This window comes from Danio rerio, chromosome 12 (assembly GCF_052040795.2).
Source record: "Danio rerio strain M-AB ecotype USA chromosome 12, GRCz13ab, whole genome shotgun sequence".
NCBI classification, from domain to species: domain Eukaryota; kingdom Metazoa; phylum Chordata; class Actinopteri; order Cypriniformes; family Danionidae; genus Danio; species Danio rerio.
The window spans coordinates 47,097,501-47,115,000 of NC_141032.1; the positions used below are offsets into that span (position 1 = coordinate 47,097,501).

The 17,500-nt window shown below is 39.7% G+C and overlaps 1 protein-coding gene across 6 annotated transcripts in view; it reads right to left on the reverse strand.

Moving 5' to 3' along the window:
• The window catches only part of dock1 (dedicator of cytokinesis 1), a 502,920-nt gene that overhangs the window by 216,283 nt on the left and 269,137 nt on the right, over positions 1-17,500 (reverse strand).

Here is a 17,500-nt window from a genome sequence, read left to right on the forward strand (position 1 = left end):
GATGGATGGATGGATGGATGGATGGATGGATGGATGGACGGATGGGCAGAAAATATGGATAAATGTATGGGTGGACAGATATGAAATATGAATGTGTGGAAAAACAATAAATGAAGAAATGAAGGATGGACAGTGGGGAGGATGGGTGGATTAAACAAATGGATTGTTGATGGATGAAAATGATGATTGGATGTGTGCCTGGAGAGAAAAGTGATGGATGGACAAAACCAGATGAATGATGAATTGTTGAGTAAATCATAATTAAATAAATAGATGGATGGGCTGATGGGGAAAATGAGGAATGAATAAAAAAGTCATCAAATATTGCAAGGACAATTTTAAATCAGTGGGGAAAAAGTGGATTAATAAAATGATATACATAAATCCATCAGGTTTACCTTGCTTTTAGTTTTTGACAGATGGATGGATGAATGGAAAATGTGACTAATAAATAAAACAATGCACAAAACAAATAAATGAAAGGAATGGAAGAAAAGTGGATGAATAATGAAAAAAGGCTGGAATGGAATGGAAGAATATTCATTAAACAGAAGGACGAGTGGAAGGCTGAAAGCATGCAGATGTGCAGCTCTCAGTGTGACATCAACATGATCAATTCATGTGCATCTGATGGAAAAGCCTTTGCATTTGCATGATGTGTTAGTGCTCAGATAACAAGAGAACTCAACAGATCTCATTCACTCTCTCACTCTATATTCACTCATTCATTCACCGTCTCATTCATTCTAATTCCCTGCCTTATTTATTCAGTACTTCATTTCACTCACTCCCCCATTCTCCCTCATTTACCGTCCCTTTAACTCATTCAATCCACTTTATTGACATGGTTTTCATTCATTCACTTCCTTACTTATTCATGCACTCACTAAGTTACTCATTCACTACCTCAATGACTCACCCCCCCTACACTCCCTCCTTCACCCAATCATTTAATCAACCACCTCAACTATTCACTTCTTCACTCATTCATCCACTACCTCTTTCACTCTCCTTTTTCAATCATTCCCTCCTTCACTCATTCATTAATTCACTCACTTCTTCACTCATTAATTCACTGCATCCTTCACTCCCTCACTCATTTACCTTTTCCTTCATTTACTTGTCCATGCACCCGTTAATTTATTCATTCACTTCCTCCTTCAGTACCTCAATGACTGACTCCTTCACCCAATCATTCAATTAATCATTTGCTACCTTAACCCTGCGCTCATTCACTCATTCAATCTATCCCTCCTTCACTTCTCTCACTCATTCATTCATTTATTCACTCACTGAATTATTCATTCGCTCTCTTCTGTCATTCATCCACTCCTTCCTCTCACTTTTACTTCATCACTCATGCATTCACTCCATTTTTCGTTTGCTCATTCACTCACTCTTTCACTTATTCATTCTCTCTTCTTCACTCATTCATCCACTTTCTCCTCTAATTCACTCATTCATTCTCTCTTCACTCATTCATTCATTCTTTTGTCCTCTTTTCACTTTTATTCACTCCCTCCTCTCTTTTCCTCATTCATTCACTCCCTCCTCCTCTTTCACTTATTCATTCCCTCTCTTCTTTACTCATTCATCCTCTTTTCCTCTCTTTCAATTATTCATTCTATCTCTCCTTCACTAATTCATCCACTGCCTCCTCTCTTTTCTTATTCTATCTCTTCACTCATTCATCCATTCCCTCCTCTTTCACTCATTCATTCTCTCCTTCACTCATTCATCAACTCCCTCCTCTCTTTTACTTATTCTATCTCTTCACTCATTCATTCACTCCCTTCTCTCTCCTTCGCTTAACTCTCTTCACCCATTCAACCACTCCCTCCTTTCCCGGTTTCACTTATACATTCCTTCTATCGTTCACTCATTCATTCACTACCTCCTCCTTTTCCTTTTTTCACTCCCTTTTCTATGTCCTTCATTCATTCACCCCCTCCTCCTCTTTCACTCATTCATTCACCCCCTCCTCCTATTTTACTTATTCATTCCCTCTCCTTCACTCATTCATCCACAACCTCTTCTCTTTCACTTATTCTCTCCCTTCTTCATTCATTCATCCACTACCTCTTCTCTCTTTCCCTCATTCATTCACTCCCTCTTTCTTACCCTCATTCATTCACTCCCTTCTTCTCTTGCACTTATTCATTTAGTCTCCTTCACTCATTCATCCACTTCCTCCACTCCTTCACTCATTCATCCACTATCTCCTCTCTTTCCCTCATTCATTCACTCTCCCCTCTCTTTCACTTATTCTCTCTCTTCTTTATTCATTCATTCATTCCCTTCTCTCTCTTTCACTCATTCGTTCACTTCCTCTTTCTTTCTCTCATTCATTCCCTCCTCCTCTTTCCCCCATTCATTCACTCCCTTCTCCTCTTTCACTTATTCATTCCCTCTCATTCTCACATTTATCCACTCCCCACTCTCTCTTTCCCTCATTCATTCACCCCCTGCTCCACTTTCCCTCATTCATTCACTGCCTCCTCTTTCATGTGTTCATTCACTCTCCTTCACACATTCATCAATTGCCTCCTCTCTCTTTCACTTATTCATTCTCCCCCCTTCTCTCTCTTTCCCTCATTCATTCACTCCCTCCTCACTTTCACTTATTCATTCTCTCTTCACTCATTCATCCCTTTTCCCCCTCCTCTCCCTTTCCCTCATTCGTTCACTACCACCTCCTCTTTCACTTTTTCATCCGTCTCACCTTCACTCATTCATTCAGACAAAGACACAGGCAGCATCTCTGAGCTTCATCTCTGCCTTCATCTGTGTTGTGCTCCTCAGCCCGTTGCCATGGAAACTGTTTTCTTAAGGAGGTCGATCAAATAAAAGTCAGAGAGAAAGAATGAGACGCTGCAGAAGAGTTTCCCCGACTTCAGCTCTGGAGATTCCTCAAGGTCAGCCCTTCTTTTAAAACAGCACAAACTAATCAAGCAAACACTGAAGAGCAGCGAACAACAACACAAGAGTGACCAACTCCTCAGAGAGACATTCAGGAATCCAGCTCATTTGAACACAAATCAATCTGGGTTCCACAGGATGCGCTTCGGTTGGAAACACTCACACAACTCTTAATGGAGCATATTATTAAACATGCTAGGGTTACACGGACACTACTATCACACGGACTTGACTCATGAAAAGTTCGGGGTACGATTTGCTTTTCATTTTTTTGAGAGACATGAATAATGTTAACTATACTCACTGAAGCTGATCCTGGTCAGCACCTAGATGGGAGACAACATGGGAAAAACTAGGTTGCTGTTGGAAGTGGTGTTAAAACAAGATCCTGACTCTCTGTGGTCATTAGAAATCCCATGGAACATCTCATTAGGTGTACCGGTGTAACTCCGGTGTCCAGGCCATTTTCCCTCCATCATCCCTTTCCCATTATGGCCTCCTAATTATCCCAATCCACTGAATTGGCTCTATCACTGTATCTCCACTCCCCCAATAGCTGATGTGTGGTGAGCACACTGGCGCCGTTGTCCTATGACTGCTGTCGCATCATCCAAGTGGATGCTGCACACTGGTGGTGGTGTGGAGAGATTGTGAAGGGCTTTGGATGTATGGCCATACACAATGAATGTGCTTTACAAATAGACATTTACTTAATTTAACATACAGTAAGACATATTGCATACTCACAATATTGCGTACCAAAATCACTAATTTGTTTTGAAATATTTGAAATATTCAATGCTTCATTTAATATTCTGATTTTTGTTTGTAATGAGGCAACAAACACAAGGAAACTGCTGAATATAATTTCAGTGTATATTAAAGGGCCATGAAACCCCCTCGTTTCAGCAGGGTGTTTTCACACCTCTACTTTGGAAAAATTCAGAAAAGTGGGCGTGTCCAGCTCTGTTTAGAGGGGAGTGTCAGAGGAACTAAAGAGGGATGGTCTGGGATTGTGTATTTGGGCACCCGCTGAGTTTCAGAGTCAAAACACACACACACGGGAGAAAGTGACTGTGTTTACATGGACGAATTATTTGCCAAATTATTAAATGGTGGACTTCAACTGCAGTTTGGCTCTTTCATTCACGTAATTCATTCATGTCCCTCGCGACAAACAAGATATTTTATTCGAGGAGCTGCTCTAAGCGTGTATTTTTCATGCAATGTTTGATACCGCACGGCGAACGAGAGAAAAAAACCCTCCGCATTTCCCGGAAACTTAGATGCCCACAGCAGGTAGCGTCCAGAAAGCCGCGTGTGTTAATCCGGTCACTAAATGCAGTGAAAATCCTACACGAGGTTAAAGTTTGGTTGTTGTGCTAACATGTTTACACTCGGTGCAATAGTTAACTTAGTTCGATACGAACAAACTGAATAAACAAAGAGCACTGGTCGCTCACTTACCAAATCTGTAGAGACAGGACAATCACCAGCAACTAGAGCCGCGTCTTTATTAAGAGGAGACTACAAGCAAATCCGGATCTCAGCGTTTGCAGATGAGAACAGCTCTCAGGTAAACAATAATCCTCCTTAGACACGTAAGTTAAGTTATTGTTGTTGAGCGTCGTGTACACTGTTAATACACCTGTGACTCCAGCTGCGCTCTCACAGAGAGAAAATGAAAACAAAACTTAACTGCAGCAAACTATAAAAGCAACACTTCACGCTTGTTTTTCCGATACAACGTGGCGTCTCTGTCGTCTAAACACTGACTAATGATTATTAATGAAGTTTCACAATAGAGCACGCTGATTGGTTTGAACCAAGCTTTACTCATGCATTATTTGCAGCACACTTTAAGACTTAATAAGACACACTCTGGTACAGACGTCTAGTCTGCACGCTGGAATACACGCTATTATCTCATGACCGTGACGCAGCTTCAAAAAATCGTGTCAAACTGGAAGTACGAATTTGCTTGAAATAACGCAAAAACAACCAATTTACACTTTTTTGTGAAATATAGGTGTCCTAATAGTGTTTTTAGCAGTGTGAGACACATATACGACTGTCAACAGCTTAAAAAATGTGTTTTGGTGTTTTGTGACCCTTTAATATTATTATAAAATTAGTATATAAAACCACATCATACTTTTTGATTTGAACCATCATAATGCATTCACCAATTTAGACCCAAAACAGATCCACCAAAAAATCATGATAATAAATTTGCATTTATGGGGAGCACGGGGGCTCAGTGGTTAGCACAGTGACCTCATAGCAAGAAAGTCACTGTTTCGAGTCCTGGCTGGGTCAGTTGGCATTTCTGTGTAGCTTGCATGTTCTCCCTGTGTTGGTATGGGTTTCCTCTGGGTGCTCTGGTTTCCCGGTATAGGTGAATTGAATAAACTAAATTGGCTGTAGTCAAAGACTATAGTGTACAGAAGACGCGTCACTCGTATAGTTTTAAATGGGGAAAAGTGCAGTGCTAAATATGGCGAATGCAGCACCGCCTACTAGTAAATGAGACAATCGTTGATCGCCATAGACCAGAGATGCCCAAATTCATGCCCAACTTTGGCCCACGGTAACCTTTGGTTTAGTCCTCCATCTCATCTGAAAAGAGAGGGAGAATGCTGGGGAGGTGGTTGGGGGCAAATGCCTTTGACAGAAATCATAATTTTGAATTTAATGTAAACTTTACTGTCTTTGTTTTATTGCTGAGCAACAAAAAAAGCCAACTAAAATTAAATGTTTCAATTTAATGTTGTTAATAAATCTGACTTTTAAGATGTAAATACAGTCAGTTGACAGATGCATAAGACATCGGCGAGCAAATCAAGGCAAGGGCATTTTTTACTCAAGAGCTTTTCTCATCTGGAAATGGTGAAATCCGGATTTGCTGCTCGTCTCCTTTTAATAACGAGTTGGCTCCAGTTGGTGTTGATTGTCCTGTCTCTACAGATTTGGTAAGCGGTCAGTGGTCTTAGTTTGTTTATTCAGAGGCAAAGTTAGTTTGTATCATCAGCAGTACTCTTTCAGTGCTTTAAGACAGACCTTAGTCAAATGATTTCTAAGTTACTCAGTTTACAGAGCGTTAATATCACTACAATATTATGGACTGAAAGATCTGCTGTAAATGCAGCTCTCCAAATGTGAACATGTAAACAGCGCAATCAAACTATTACTGACCGTCGTGATGAATTTTTGACGCATTTAGTGACAGGATAGTCTACACACACAGCTTTCTGACCTATCGATGGCATCTGAGTTACCGAGAAATGCAGTTTTTTTTTCTTTTATATGACGTGCGATATCAAAGTCATTAAACAGTCTCTGTCTTTCTCCTTTGCATCTGTGTGTTTGTTTTGCCTCTGTGAATATCAGCGTGAGCCAAAATGGAAACTCCCATTTTTATTAAAATCCTCCCCTCTTCCCCTCCCTTGACACTCCCACCTAAACCGAGCTAGACACACCCTCTTTCCTGACTTTTTCTAAACTAGAGGGGGGTTTCATGGCCTTTTAAAGATGACCCATGAGTGAGATGACTTTGTCATAATGCATGAGTATGTGTGTGAATGTGAGAGTGTATGAGTGTTTCCCAGTACTGAGTTGTGGATGGAAGGGCATCCGCTGCGTAAAAATGCTGGAATAAAGACTAAGCCAAAGGAAAATGCATGAATGAACGGATGAATGAATGAACGGATGAATGAACTGATGAATGAACGAACGAACGAACGAACGAACGAACGAACAAAAACTATTAGAAAAAAAATTTACTATATAAACTGATTTTTTTTGTCTCGTCTTAAAACTTTGCAACTTCAGATCAAGAGAGAATCATCATAAAACTCTTTTTTGAAACAATAAAAAACAATAACCAGGCAGTTAATATATGCAATGATCATAAAGCAGTAAAAGACATGATAAATGACGCTGATAATCGAACACCTGCAGATCAGAAACTGCACCGAACATCATTTTCCAGCCACACTTTGGCTTCAACACTTGCGTCAATGGAGCACCTGCAGAGTGAATGTCAATGTCTATTAATACAGCAGATCTCCTGGCCAGAGCTGAACATCAAGCAGGAGAAACCCTGACTTTCATTATATTAAGCAGCATGAACAGTAAAAAGACAGAATTTGATTGTATTAATAATAAAAGTGTTGAAAGCGAGGACAGGATGTGCGCTGGCTGAACATCCCTCACTCGTCTAATGCTTCAGTGTTCCTGCTTGAGGTCGAGCCGCTTTTATTACGGCGCTGGAGCGTGTTCATTTACCACTAAATCACACTAATTCAATAATGGCTCCGTCAGCTACAGATGCAGGAGCTCAGACTCAGTCCTCACTGACTGACTGAAGACGAGCGGATGCTGAAGACACACAGACATCTGGAGACATCTGCAGCATCTGTAGCACACACACGCAGAGACATTTTATTTCATCTCATTTTCATCCACTTATCTGGGGCCGGGTAACGGGGGCAGCAGTCTTATACCGAGTTCGGACTGCATGATTTTAGCCCCGATGTTGACTCGATGACAGGTTTTGAGAAATCACCGACAAATGCCTAAAATCGCAGGTAAACCAGTGCTTGTGCACGTGAGTGACAGTCACACAGTATGAACTATCAAAGATACCTCCTGAGAGAATCGGCGATGAGTCGCTGACAACGATGAGTCGACGATTCAGATCATGCTTTGTGAAATGAGATTTGACTGAAAATAACATCGGCGATCAACTACAGCCAATGAGAGAGCAGCATTCACTAGTGTGTGTACCTGCAGGCCAGCGAGAGGCTTGGGGAGACGTTAAAAGCGCTCATTTTCAGTTTATTTTGAACCAAGAAATGGAGGAAAACTAGTGGAAATTTGGCAGGAGCACTCGCATCTGATGTGTCAACTGAGCAATATGACAACTGGGTCAAAAAAGAATAAAGTTGAGGAGAAATTGCTAATTCCCTTCAAACCCAGGTGAGCAAATATGTACATTTTCTACCCGATTAAAGGCTTCTTTCTCATTATGTAATTAACAACAAAAGATATACTACGTGTTCTTGGTTGTGACACATAGTTTGGACAAATTACTCATTTTGTCGCTGCTGTGTTCACACTGCAAAATGGATCAGCGACAAAATGCTAGCCCAGATAGTCCACAAAACATCTGTGACACGACTACTTTGAAAATCATGCAGTCTGAGCTCGGCAATAGGAGTGAACTCTAGACTTCCCTCTACCCAGACACTTCCTCCAGCTCCTCCGGTGGGGATCCCGTGGTGTTCCCAGGCCAATGAGAGACATAGTCCCTTCAGCCTGTCCTGGGTCTTCCCCCGAGGCCTCCTCCCGGTGGGACATTCCTGGAACTCCTCCCTAGGTAGTCTTCTAGGAGGCATCCGAAACGATGCCAGAGCCACCTCAGCTGACTTCTCTCGATGTGGAGGAGCAGCGGCTCTACTCCGAGTTCCTTCCGGGTGACAGAGTTTCTCACCCTATCTATAAGGGTGCGCCCTGCCACCCTGCGAAGAACACTTGTCCGTTTGGTCATGACCCAAAGCTCATGACCATAGGTGAGAGTAGGAACTTAGATTGACCGGTAAATCGAGAGCTTTGCCTTTCGGCTCAGCTCCTTCTTTACCACAACGGACCGGTATCGACCGCAGTACTGCTGTCACTGCACCAATCCGCCTATTAGTCTCACGTTCCATCCTTCTCTCTCTCGTGAACAAAACCACAAGATACTTGAACTCCTCCACCTGGGGTAAGGACTTTCCTCCAACCTGGAGTTGGCAAACCACCATGGCCTCGGAGTTGGAGGTGCTGATTCTCAGCCCAGCCGCATTACACTCGGCAGCAAACCGCCCCCGTGCATGCTGAAGGTCCATGTCTGATGAAGCCAACATAACATCGTCTGCAAATAACAGAGATGAGATCATGTGCTCCCCGAACTGGACCCCCTCCAGCCCAAGGCTGCGCTTTGAAATTCTGTCCATAAAAAAAAACAGAATTGGTGACAGGGGGCAGCCCTGCTGGAGTCCAACAGGAAACAAGTCTGACTTTTTGCCGGCAATGCGAACCGAACTCCTGCTCTGTTCATACAGGGATGAGACGGCCCTTAACAGAGTGCCCATACTCCCCGAACACCCTCCACAGAATGCCACAAGGGACACAGTCAAATGCCTTCTCCAAGTACACAAGACATATGTGGACTGTTTGGGCATACTCCCATTAACCCTCAAACACTCTGGTGAGGGTATAGGGCTGGTCCAGTGTACCACAGCCTGGATGAAAACCGCATTGTTCCTCCAGGATCCTAGGTTCAACTATCGGCCGGATCCTCCTCTCCAGTACCCAGGCATAGACTTTCCCATGCAGGCTGAGGAGTGTGATCCCCCATAGTTAGAACACACCCTCCGGTGGCCCTCCTTAAAAATCTTAACACACTTTATTTACTTGCGTATATATTTATTTATATATTTATTTTAGTCATTTATTTATCCCACACGCAAAAATAGTCTGTCAGTTAATTGGATTTTGGATTTGATCCCATCTAATCGTTTGATGAAACTGTGAGATCAACTTTCTCTGAGCTGTGTCAGTAATCAGGTTGAAAAGCTGCCAGTAAGTAAACAGATTAGTGTAATTATATTATAGCTGACCAATATAGCTGACAGTGTTAAACTGCTTAATGTGTGTGGAAATGAGCTTAATTAAGGTGATCTGCGTCTCTCACACACTTGAAGCACTTCTGACTGCACTCTTTCTCAGCTCTCTGAACAAGGTTTCTATATTTAAATATTTTTTTGTGTGTGTGTGTGTTTTAGTACTTTTTCATATTGCCTTTCAACATTTCTTTAGTTTATTCATTTCTATTTTAGTCTGTGAAATAATACATTAAACAAAATATATCCTGCGCATTTATAATATATGATTTATATAGTGTATAATACATATGTTTTTATGCATCGGTAATGATCACAATATTATATATTACATATATCACAATATGCTGTTTGTATGTGTGTGTTTGTGTTTTTACCTTCTGTGTGTGTGTCTTTGTGTGTCTGTTTGTTTGTGTGTGTTTTGTTGGGTGAACTGTCCCTTTAAGAGTTCCCAGAGGTAGTCTGGTTCATCTACACAGCATTTCTTTTATAGTTACTTCATATTTTCCCCTTGTCTTATTATTATTTTTTTTATCTGCCCTCATAAAGGCTACTAGTAAGAAAATGCATTATGCTGACGCTGCACACATTGATTTTATTTTCCTCTCTTCTCTTCTGGTACGGCCACACACTGCACAGGGCTCCTGCAGGCTTGACATTCGTATCCTTCACATGGAGTTTGTCAAATCAGCATCTTCTATCATTATCTGCTGTCGTTTCGTGATTATATTGGTCTGTTAAGCACAGATGTATACACTAAAAAAAAAAACTCAACACATTTTAAACATAAGTTTTAATAACTCATTTCTAAAATCTGATTTACTTTATCTGTGCCATGATGACAGTAAATCATATTTGACTAGATATTTTTCAAGATAGTAGTATTCAGCTTAAAGTGACATTTAAAGGCTTAACTAGGTTATTCAGGCAAGTTAGGTTAGTTAAATTAGCAAATCATTGTATATGTATACAAATGAAAAAAGAAACAAAAATGTTAAAGGGGGCTAATATTATTAAGCTTAAAAAAAAAAACTAATTTTAAAGTGCGACTGCTGCTTTCTCCGTTCGCCATGCTGGAGAGGAACAGTCTGCGCAAAAGAAGCGCAGAGCTGGTTTCATTGAATACAGCTCTCATCTGATTGGCTGAAAGGTACGTGTAGTCCTGACTCTGGCAGGAAAGTCTCAAAAATACACACACATGTATCCAGGGGGAGTCGTACGTGAAAGAGGATTTGCACATTCTCATACAGGATGAACTCGCAAGTTTTAAACATTCAAAACTTTTTGTACACTCTTATACATTTGCAAATGGTGTTTTACATTTGTGAAACGTATTTTATGAAAATGTATTTTTATTTTGTGCACGTGAAATTTTTTTGTGAATATAAATAAATATTTTACGCACGTGAATTTGGTTTTATGCATGTGAATTTGGCTACGCATGTGTACATTGTGTCTTTTGCGTGGATTTCTTTTGAGACTAATCTGGTTCCATAAATCCCCCCTTCCACCCCATCTCCTCCTTTTTCTCCCCTTCTAAAGGGGGAGCGATCGAGACCTACCTGATCTCGGATCCCCTGATATGCTTCTAGACCGGACGGGAGCCCTGGCCTCAAATATCTCTGAGCTCAGGGTTCTCTCATTCCAAACCTGCTATAAATGCCAAGCATATCTAAGTGGGAACTCTTGAAGTTTGGGTTGGTTATATACTTGAAAGTAAGAGAAAATGTTGACTTTAGCAATGACGAGACTCCATTTAAACGGCAGAAGATCTGAGAATGAGGGAAACTGCCTCACAGCAGTTGTTTTTCATCCTATAGATTGCATTTTTTAAATGATCAGTCCAGGAGGTGGCGCTAATCGACAATAGGATTAGTTCAAACACAATAAAAGCGAATAGGTTAAAACTATCGTTTCAAAGCTGTCTAAATGTGACTGTTTATACTTTTCAGCTGCCGACCGGAAGTTCTTAGCATTCTCTTTGTGCATACACTCATAGCATAATGGGTCATTTTGCGTTCTAAGGAAAAGGTCTATGCAGTATGAATGTTAGTAGTATGAATGGAATTTGAAAGTACTACATCCGCCATTTTGTCATCATCACTTGACCTACCTGCGACAGTTGCGTCGCTTCACTCCCATTCAAAAATTCTCTCATGGGGCATCATGGGATAGCGCAGCATGCATGGGATGTGCACTTCAGAACCTCGCCGGAAGTAGTAGGTCATCCGGGTACTTCTCGCATACAGATTTTCGAATTCCATGATTTCAGACATACTACTCGGCTCGCGTACTGATTTTAGTGTACAATATAGTTTGGAAGTATGCAGTTACAGACGCAGCCCAAGACTAACATTCATTGCTAATGAGGAAGAGATGGTCACATGTGGGAGGGGCTTTCCCCTCTGATGACACGTATAAAGGGAGAATGTCGATCAAAGTGTTTCAGTAAACTGTTTTTATGAAGTGTGATTATAAAACACAACATTAATACATGTGTACCATTGGAAGCTGATTATATTCACACACTGCTGCCACACAACTGTGTTTAAACCCCTTATAAAAGTGATTTCTGCATAATAGATCCCCTTTAATCCTGATTAAAATTACTTCCCCTCCCCCTTCAGGGTCTTATTCTCTGTGTGAGGGCGGGATTACCCTGTCAGTCACCTGAGATCCACCAATAGCAAACCACAGTCATCCAAACTAATTCACCAAGCGACAAAACCAAGTTCCTCTCTACATTTTTGTCGTGTTCTAAAAGCCGTTTCACTCAGATTGCACTGATAACACGATAAAAGACACAACTTACAGCCTTTCATGACAATTTTAAATAACTTAGACAAAACTTCAGCTTTGAATCCATTTCACAAACTTTCCTGACTCCCAGTTCTTCCTCAGAAACAACTTTGTCACCCAGCGGACTGATAAAAACCTCTTTTCTTTTGCTGCCAGAGTCTGCAAGTCTATCTGAGATAATGTGGTGACGTGATGGGGATTTCAAATGTGACAAACACTTGGAACTGTCTCAAAGTTTACCAATTAAAGCGACAACCGGTGTCTAATGTCTGTCAACCAATCGGAATCAAGTGTTATGTATTAGAGCAGTGGTTCTCAAAGTGGGGGTCGGGACCCCCTGAGGGGTCGCGGGGCAATGAAGGGAGGTCGCCTGGTGATTTCCAAAAATCTATTTATTCTTATTAAACCATAATAATGAACATATTTTATCCATAACTATACTGAAAATAAAAATAGTCGTTTATAGTTACTATATAGTTACTATAGTAGCTTATAGTTATTAGTTCTATTGAATTGCGACCCCTGGGGTAATTACATTATATTAAAGGCAGCAATAGCGTCAGATGCATTTTGATTTTATAACATCAGGTTATACTTTCTGGCAGATTTAAAGCACTGACACAAATTTAATTGGTGTGTCTGCGTCATGGCATGCAAGGTTTCTGTATTTATAACCACCTCAGAGGATATTGGGGGTCGTGAGTCACTGGCATTGTTATTTTGGGGGTCGCGGGCTGAAAAGTTTGGGAACCCCTGTATTAGAGCACCATCAGAGTATAATATGCATATAATCATACAGACTGACTCTTGGCCCAGGAAAGATGGTGGAACTCAGGGAAATTAGAGGTGGCCCAGAGATTGCTTCAACATTAGGTGTGGTAATATCTGAAATGGTCTATGCTGTAAAGTGGATCAAACATCATGGCACAGAGTATCGTCCTGACTTTATTATCTGCACAGAAGTAGCACGTGAGATGCCATGTTTTGTAAGATCATGACTCTAGCTGTCAAAGATGAAAATGTACTGTTATGTGGCACACTAATGGAAACTGTATGTTTTGATGAGCATTGCTACGCATTTACAGTCAGACTGCATCCAGACAAAGGCCCCGTTTACACTAATGCGTTTTAGTTTGAAAAACGGAGCGTTTCGAAAATGCTGAAGAGGCCGTTTTCATTCTGAAACGCTGCTGCTCTGTCTCAGTGTGGATGATGGAAAACGGAGACATCTGAAAACGGAGGCGGGGCTGCAGACATTCGCCTCTCTGATTGGGGCTTTTCCTGAATATTAAGTAGCCTACACACACAGTTCAGTCCTTCATTCTCTCCTTGTAAGTTCAGACTTCGCAAGTTTGATCAAGGCTGCAGTCTCTTCTTCTCAGTTTGATATGGACAACAGACTATACCGAGGACACAGGTAAATCTTCACAGGGAACAGTGTACTTTATAACTTCATTCACATCACCTTGGCTACGTTGTTTCACTTTCTCAACAATAAAATGTAAACATGATTTAAGGAACTGCCTATTTTCATTTCAATATTAGCAACTTAGACAGCAGAAATGTTGAGGCGCCGTGCTGCATGAGCGTCATCTTCACTGTGTGGATATTTATAACAAAACGGAGCCGATAACAACTGCCTACTTTCAATTTCATTGAAAATACGAAACACACCCTCTCTTTTGCTGAATATCAGTTTAAATAATCGATAATGGCCATTATAAAAGTATAACATACAATAAGTTTATACATTATAGGAAATAAAGGCAAGCGATCAGTCAATATACAGAATGTACGTGGCTACATTAATTATTAACTTATCTTTGCCCTCAGCCAAAACACGTTACCTGAGAAAAAGTAATAGATTAATGACCAAAGTCAGGGAATATGTCGTTAGATAAAGACAACAAGATGAATGAAATATCCCGTTTTATAAATATAGTGAGATTAGATCCAGCGGGAGATGCTTGATGAGAAGTCCGACTAGCACAGCTTTCATCTGGGTAGATGGGCTGCAGCGCTTGCCAGAGAGTGTCTGTGTGGTCACGTGATGTGCTTTTTCAGCGTTTTGGTGTGGACGGAGAGCAGTTCAGAAACGCTGAGTGTGGACGCGGATCGTTTTCATTCTAAAATGCCGTTTTAAAACTAAAACGCACTAGTGTAAACGGGGCCAAAGTTTTAACAGTTGACAATGTTAATGAGCTGTGTTATTTCAAACCATTTGATCTTCAAGGAAAATATGGTACAACCGATTCTGTACTTCATATTGTACCATATTGCCATTTTATGCAGACTTGATATTTCTGCACTGTATTTTTGTAAGCCTGAATGTTTCAATAAAAGTTTTAACTGATATTGAGTTTCGTTTTCAGTTTTATTTGTTGTTTAACGCTTTTTAGTATGTTCGGTAGCGTTATAAAATTGCACCAGAGTGAAATAATGACAGTTAAAGCAACACCATATGTGTTGTAAATCAACTTATTATTAGTGATGCATTAACATTTGACCGGAGTTAATTTCTGTTTGGTGTTAAATTAAGGAACACCAGTCAGAGTTCATTTCTCTTTAGCGTTAAACAGCTTAACAATTTTCAGTGTTGACCAGTGTTAAATTTTAACTTAAACTTGAGTTAATTTTACTCTGAAAATAATAACACAATGAAAAGTGTTAATTTAACACCAGCTCTGAGTGGGACCAAATACACTAACGTGCAGTGTTAAATTGAACTCTTTAAGAGTTTATTCAACACAGCAAAATTTACTGTGTATACACATGCATACATAAAACACTACCTGACGAAAGTCCTGCCATCGACCCCAGGTTTAAGAGCAACAAATAATAACTTGCTTTCTAGTTGATCATTTGGAAAAGTGTCAGATTTCTCTGATGAATCATCTGTTGAACTGCATCCCAATCATCACAAATATTGCAGAAGACCTACTGGAAACCGCATGGACCCAAGATTCTCACAGAAATCAGTCAAGTTTGGTGAAGGAAAAAGCATGGTTTGGGGTTACATTCAGTATGGGGGTGTGCGAGAGATCTGCAGAGTGGATGAACATCAACAGCCTGAGGTATCAAGACATTTGTGCTGCCCATTACATTACAAACCACAGAAGAGGGCAAATTCTCCAGCAGGATAGCGCTCCTTCTCATACTTCAGCCTCCACATCAAAGCTCCTGAACGCAAAGAAGGTCAAGGTGCTCCAGGATTGGCCAGCCCAGTCTTCAGGCATGAACATTATTGAGCATGTCTGGGGTAAGATGGCATTGAAGATGAATCCAAATAATCGGGATGAACTCTAAGTCCTGCAAGAACTCTTTCTTTGCCACAGGTGACTATTAATAAGTGATTTGAGTCATGTCAGAGATGTATGGATGCAGTCCTCCAAGCTCATGATGGAGTCAGACACAATATTCATTCTGTTTCCACATGACTTTATATTCTATACTGGACATTATTTCTGTTGTGTGACAAGTTTTTTTTTTTTTTTCTAAACAAAGTCAGACCAGGTCCTAATGAAATAATTAAAAATCAAGGCATGATCATATTTTATTTTGGTAAAAGAAGTGTAATCTAGAGGCCTTTGCCTTTCATTTAAACCACTTCTGATACCAAATGATCAACTAAAAGTTATTACTTGTTGTTCCTAAAACTTGGATAGGCGACAATATCTGTCAGGTAGTGTACTGTTTAAGTCAAAATGATTAGATCTCCTGTGATTTTTTTATTTACCAAATATATCAAGTGATGTTCAACAGAGCAAGGCAATTTTCACAGTATTTTCCTTAAACACATTCTTCTGGGGAAAGACTTATTTTTTTTCAAGTTTGGCTGTATTAAATACACTTTTTTATATAAAAAAAAATAAAATAAAATAAAATAAAAATACAGTCAACATTACAAGCCACATTTTTGGGTTGCCTACAGATTAAACCAATGTTATCCAATAATTTAGCTTAATTGCTGAGCTTAATTATCCTAACCTGCCTAGTTAACAAAATCATCTACTGTAGTTAAGTCTTTAAATTGCACTTAAAAATGATTAACAGTGTCTTATTATTGTAAGAAGTAAAATATATATGTACTTACTTATTCAATTAATGTTTAAAAAAGTGTTGAAAAACTCATTCTCTCCATTAAGCAACACTTAAAATTATTTTAAAAGATTAAAAATTTCATAGTGAGGGAGCCCCCACACACCCAACAAAAAAGCATTAGAGTGTTTTCCCTAACTGACAATTAAATGACAATTAGTCAGAATAACAAATTCAAAACACAAAATACCAGCTGCAAGTGGCAAAAGAGAGGAGAAAATTTAATTAAACTGAAGAAGAGCAAAATAGTGAATACACTGAATAACTGAACAGTTTTCAGAACAGAATGAAACAACGCATAAATGAATGCATGAATGAATGTTTGAATGCGTGAATACATGAATGTGTGAATGAGTTAATGTGTGAAAGAATGAATGCTTGAATGAATGAATGCATGAACGCGTGAATCAATGAATGCATGAATGAGTGAATGTGTGGATGCGTGAAAATGAATGTGTGAATGAATGCGTGAACCCATGAATGCGTGAATAAATAAATGTGTGAATGAATGAATGAATGCATGAAAACGTGAATATGTGAATGAAAGTGCAAGAACGAATGAATGCATGAATGTGGATGTGAGAATGAATGAATGCATGAATGTGTCAATGAATGAATGTGTCTGCGTGAATGAATTAATGCAAAAATGAATGAATACATGAATGAATGAATGAATGAATAAATGCATGGATGAATGAATGCGTGAATGCATGAAAGCGTGAATGAATGAATGCGTGAATGAATGAATGTGTAAATGAATGAATAAATGAATGTGTGAATGCATGTGTAAATGAATGAATTAATGAATGTGTGAATGAATGAGTGAATGAACGAATGAATGTGTAAATGAATGAATGAATAAATGTGTGAATGAATGAATGTGTGAATGAATGAATGAATGTGTAAATGAATGAATGCGTGAATGAATGAGTGAATGAACGATTGAATGTGTAAATGAATGAATGAATGAATGAATAAATGAATAAATGAGTGAATGAATGATTATGTGAATAAATGAA